This window comes from Lipotes vexillifer, unplaced genomic scaffold, assembly GCF_000442215.2.
Source record: "Lipotes vexillifer unplaced genomic scaffold, Lipotes_vexillifer_v1.1 scaffold1365, whole genome shotgun sequence".
Classification (NCBI taxonomy): domain Eukaryota; kingdom Metazoa; phylum Chordata; class Mammalia; order Artiodactyla; family Lipotidae; genus Lipotes; species Lipotes vexillifer.
In genome coordinates this window covers 609,805-615,874 of record NW_006790497.1, presented here as the reverse complement: position 1 = coordinate 615,874, position 6,070 = coordinate 609,805, and positions in this window count along the sequence as shown.

Genomic DNA, 6,070 nt, shown 5'->3' with positions numbered 1-6,070 from the left:
GGAAATGGTTTGGCTTCTCACCTCCATCTTTCTTACAAGGGGTTCTTCAGAAGAGCTGCCGGACCCCTAAGTAGAGAGCTTCCTTCTTTACACCAGAGTCCTGTCCATGTACTCTGTGAGATGTACTGTAGAGTTAGGGTGGGATTCAAGCTGTTCTAGAATCACTAATCTGCCCACCATTCAGGTCCTAGCTCTAAGTCATGGCTTATGCTGCTGTGATCTTTAGTCATACAAAATTATTTTCTTACAGGTGTGTTGTGATGGTTAATTTTATGTGTCAACTGCACTGGGCTAAAGGATGCCCAGATAGCTGGCTAAACATTATTTCTGGATTATTTCCTTTATAGAAAGGAGTTTCTAGAAAAGATTAACATTTGATTCAGTAGAATGGATAAAGAGATCTTCCCTTACCAATGTGGTCTGTCATCATTCAATCCGTTGGGAGCCCAAACAGATCAAAAAGGCAAAGGAAGGGCGGGTTCCCCCTCTCTCTTCTCGAGTTGGACGTCCATCTTTCTGGACACTGAAGCACCTGGTCCTCAGGCCTTCAGACTCAGGGTCTTATACTAGCAGCTTCCCTGTTCCTAGGCCTTCAGCCTCTCACTGACTTTTCCGATTTGCCAGCTTGAAGAGGGTAGACTGTAGGCCTTCCCAGCCTCCATAACTGCTTGAGCCAATTCCTATGATAAATCTCCTCATATACAGTTGGCCCTTCATATTCATGTGTTCTACATATGCAGATTCAGCCAACTGCAAAATGACAATACTCTGAAAAAAAAAATTCCAGAGAGTTCCAGAAAACAAAACTTGAATTTGCCACCGACAGGCAACTATTTGTATAGAATTTACATTGTACTGCATTATAAGAAATATAGAGGTGACTTAAAGTATACAGGAGGATGTGCCTAGGTTGTATGTAAATATTACGCCACTTTATATAAGGGACTTGAGAATCCACAGGAGCCTGGAACCAATCCCCTACAGACACCAAGGGATGACTCTACATCTATATCCTACTGGTTCTGTCTCTCTGGAGAACCCTAATATAAGCCTGTTTGTCTTTCTCAGTATCAGGCTTTCTTCAGCGTGCCAATTCATCAGAAATATATGAAAGTAGAGAAAGCCCATTTGTCAATAGGGTGATTTACTATCCCGTAGTAGAGACAGATTACCCCACTTATCTCCTCCAACAAAAAAAAAAAAAAAAAAAAAAAAAAAAGAGGTTACAAGAAAAAAATGGGCTCTGGGTGATAAAACATCACCTTGAAACCCCATACTAAAGACCCTTTGGAGGAACCACTGTGATAGCTATGTTGTGCTCAGCTGTATCTTCTCACATGTTTTTTAGGGGGTTAATTAGATGGTTTTGGTTGCAAAAACCTGAGAGTTACTCAAGCCACTCAAGCAATGGATATTTATCGAACGGCAGCAAATACTCTACAGCAAAATTGTTGCAGGCAGCCAGCAGAAATAATTGATAGAAACTTAGCTGTGCCTCCAAGCCTCATAAAAACTGAGGATAACCTATTGCTATAAGCTTACATGACCACAAGAAAAGATGCACAATCAGAAGTGTAAAAATACAGGAAAAGTCATAGAGTCACACACCTTAAAGAGATAAGAACCCAGCTGAGTAACTAAAAGGACGGTCCATAGTCAATAAATATCTTCTGACCTCATTGACTCCTCCACATCTTCACAGCTAGAGTCTGTTAATCCCCAGCTAGTGCTGTCATTATCCTAAGTAAGCTATCCACTGCATAGCTTGTCATATCTACTTTTGGTCCTTCTACTAATCTTCCAATTACCTTTATAATTCCTCCAGGAAGAGGATCTGATGGAGCCAGTGTGTCTCCATTGGACCTGGTCCGCAGAGTTTTTATTGCAGTTCACTCCACAGACTTGCAAACTGACTTCCTTTAGGGCAAAAATCCACTTATGGACAAATCAGCTATGGATGGTGGGGTCACATAGAATTGGCTGGCCGTCAGATATGGTTGAAAACCACTAGTAAGGAGTTGGAGGTGGGAACTTCAAAGACATGGATTTGGGATAGCATATATATACTTAAGTCTTGGCCTATCCAGGGCACCTACTTGCTCAGAGACCATGAAAATCGCCCCACATTGCTGTAGTTGGAGCCTAGTACAAAGTTTTCCTTCCCTTTTAGAGTGAAAGCAGGAGCTCAGTTGTATAACAGGATATATGCAGAGACTGGTGACCAGGTACACACAGTCTTCTCCTGCCCAGAATGTGATACCCAAAAAGGGAGCTAGGCAATGTGTTAAACCTTTAACATAAGCTGAATGCACTATGCTAGCCACTCTCTTTGGTGCTGTTAGATACACATGGCAAGACTTCATCATGTTTATCGTTCCAGCATTGCCTAAGGGGGGTATAAAAGCTAGTAGCAGCCTGTGTAATTTTTCCGGCGTGGCTAAGAGAATAGCCTTGCACTTGGAGACTGATCTCTGGGTGTAAAGTGGTAATGGGCTATCATTCATGCCATTCCTTCCCGGTTGCATTAAATAACACTTTGGTATTTAGCCATAATTCACAATCTGCAGCGGCTGTGTCAGAGGGAAGGAGGAAGTTCACTCAGTTTGACATCAATTCCAAACACAAATGCGGTGAAGAATAGCCTTGCTGAGTCTACGGAAATTATTACTCTAGGCACAGCATTTACAATTTGTGTAAATGTTGGATCCTGTACTTACAGAAGAAAAGAAAACAGTGACTGTGACTAGGGAGATGGTTATGTCACAGAGTAGTGGGGATAAGACACAATTTTTCTTAATGAGGTGATTTTTTTCTACTGGAGTCTTGGGCACTGAAAAAGAAAACCATACTTGAATATATAAAAGGAATGAGGATGAAATGTCCTGAGTGAGGTGTTAAAACACAAAGCTATTCCATTTCAGGGAGACATAACTTATGAATTCACAATCCCAAGATGGTGGCAAAGTCTCTGGGGGTGGGAGGGGCTGCTGCCCTTGCTGAGGGCCCATCCTGTCCCTGGACACCTGAGTCCAGGAGCACCAGATGTTTTTCTGCACGGCAGAGAACACATCTCTCTCTCTCTGTGTTTCCAGAGCAGCTCTATTCTCATAAGCAACACAATGTTAAAGGAAGAGAAACCGGATGTCCCATGAGATAGGTGAATGGAGAAAGAATTTTCCTTCCTTGGTTCCTGGGAGTTCAAGTTCAGAACAAATAAAAACCATGAATGTCTTATATGCATATAGGGAGTGTAATATAGTTTAATAATAACAGTTTAATAATAATAATAAGGACGTGAAATTTGCAATCAGTTAGACTTTGATTAGAATCCCAGTCCCTCAATTCTTAGCTAAAAGACCTCAGACTAGTCACATTAGCTGCCTGAATTTTGGCTCCTTCAAAGAAAACTATTAACGTGTACAAGGTGTTATGACAAAGTGGGTAGTATCTATAAAGCACTTAGCACAGTGCCTTAAGAATGGCCCAACATAGGCTGACTCCTGGCTTTCCTGCCAGCCTCATTTTAGACCAGTTTTCTAGTCTGTCTCTACCCTTCCAAAACCCTGGCCTTACTGTAGTTTCTCAAACCCTCTAGGCTTTTTCTCATTACTGGGCATTTATCTATGTTTCCACTGTCTAGACGGCTCTCTTAGTCTCCAGGTCTTCTTTTGCCTGGGTAATGTTTTCCAACATTTAGGTTTCACCTTCTAAATGAGATTCCTCAAATGAGCACATTTGTCTGTCTTTATCCACAGAAATGGTGAGATTTCATGCATGTGTTTTGTTTCATTTTTCTTAGCACCTTGCAGTTATCTGCCACTGTGCACTTTTTAAAGCTGTAGTTAAATATATAATTTACAAATTATCTTTTTAACTATTAGTCTCCCATGCTGAACTGAAAGCTTTATGAAGGAAAAACTTATTATCTTGTTCACCAAGTACCTTCAGCCCTGGCCACAGTAACTGTACCCAGCAGTTACTCAATAAACCTATGTGGATTAAATTAGATTTCCATTCCCTGCATGGTGGTCCATGGAAAGAAAAATCAGTGAGCATTACCCACCTGGAAGGACAATGTCTGTAGAGCAAATAGGAAACATTATCTGATCCACACAATTGCTCATAGTCTGCCTAAGAAGTTGTTGCTTTCTTTGCTTTTTCCTTTTTTCTGCATTCTTGAAATATATACAGAACACGGGAGAGCCCACAGGGATGCAGAGAGTCTCTCTGGGCCCTTTAGGGATAGGCCAGCTCGCCTGTAGAGAATCACATGTTTTCTCAGCTCAGTTTTGATTAGGCTCATTGATTTGGCAAGAACATGATCAAAAGGACCCCAGAGAAGATTCAATATGTTTGATAAAGTAGACATGTTCTAGAGTAGATCTTTCGATGTCAAGCCACATTTAATAATGAAACTTAGCTTATCCAATGCAAAAAGGTACTTTGCAGAACTTGACAAAATCAACCATGAAGAGTCATACCCATGCTGTTCTTTCCACAATGATATGAACCCTTGAAAGAAGGACTGCATTTAATTGTTTCTGTCTCCGGTGACTGAAAAAGTACCTGGTACAGGGTAGCATTTTATACATTTTTTGAATAATGAATGACTCAAACATAAGCTGGTAACCCACATTGTGAGTATATGTGGGAAACAGATTTGTTCAGTATCTGTTCCAGATATTGTTCATTTAACAGCTTATCTAACTTGTACAGCAATCTTATTGAGAAGCACCCTCTATTTACAGATAATACTACTGATAAAATCTACCTTTTATTAAACACAGCACAGAACTAGTCCTGGACTTTGTGACACTGACTCTAAAGTATAAGAAAGACAACTACAGGACTGCGTGGTAAGTTCTAATGCAGAAGTTTTATCTAGAAATTCTATATATGAGGTGACATAGGAGCACATGAAATGACACTTAAAATCTCCATGGATAAAGAGATACATTAGAAAATGAGTAATTTTTTTCTAATCCTCAAAGACTGAGAAGCAGATACCTAAGCAATGAGAAGTGGATGAGATTTCCAGCAAAAAGAAACAGCTAATATGAAGGTTTGTTGTAAATGTGTGCTTGGCGCACAAAGGAAACCACAAAATATTGGTGTGACTAGAAGACAGGCTTAGGCACCGAGTTGTGAGAGATGAGATTGGGAAATAGCAGGGGCTGGCCCAGCAACATTCAGAGGAATGCTTACATGCTTTTAAGTCATTGGAGTGTAAAGATTTTTTTTTAATTTTCACAGAATTCAGTTACAGTCTAGAAACTGGATTGGGGCAGAGCACAACTAGAGAAGCGGGTGAGAGTACCAGGAAGAATGCATTCCTGAGTAAGGGATGACAGAGGCCTGCACTAAAGAGGATAAGTGATGGTCGGGATGGAAGATATGGATACATTTTGAGATATTCAGGAGAGAATTAACATCTCATGTGGTAGGTACCATTATGTCTGATTTATAGGTAAAAGATTCTAAGGTTAATACAGGGAAAGTGATTTGTCCAAGAGCAGAGAAAGAACTCAAAATCAGACAGACCCCCAGCTTTACTCTTCCACCACATGACACTATCTCCCCAAAGCTTGATGTGCCAGGCATTAGAAGCTGTGATCTCTGACAGAGACAATCATTAACCACAGCGACTCAAGTTCTCTTTATATGGCATTCACACCAACTTCTGTTTTTTCCCCCAAATACTGGCTGTTGTGCGAAACACTTTAAATGATCAAGTGCAAATTCTCTTTGAAAATCAATTTCAGAACGCTTAGGCAGAGACTTTGTTAAACAGTTATTGATTGAAAGTAGAAAAGTTAACATGCAAATCAAATCTAGGTTACCTACGTCTCTAACACACATAGCATCATCCTCCACTGACATAGATAGGATGCTGTTGCTTGAAAAAAAAAAAAAAAAAGAGAGAAGAAAAAAGAAATCCTCTTTGTTGACACCCCAGAAGCAAGCACCCCTCTGCTTATTTGCTTCTTTCTTTGACAAGAACAAACAAATCTTTAAAAATATAATGAGTCAGGCCATTCTCTCTGCGGTATATAAGTGGCTCCTAGGCCCT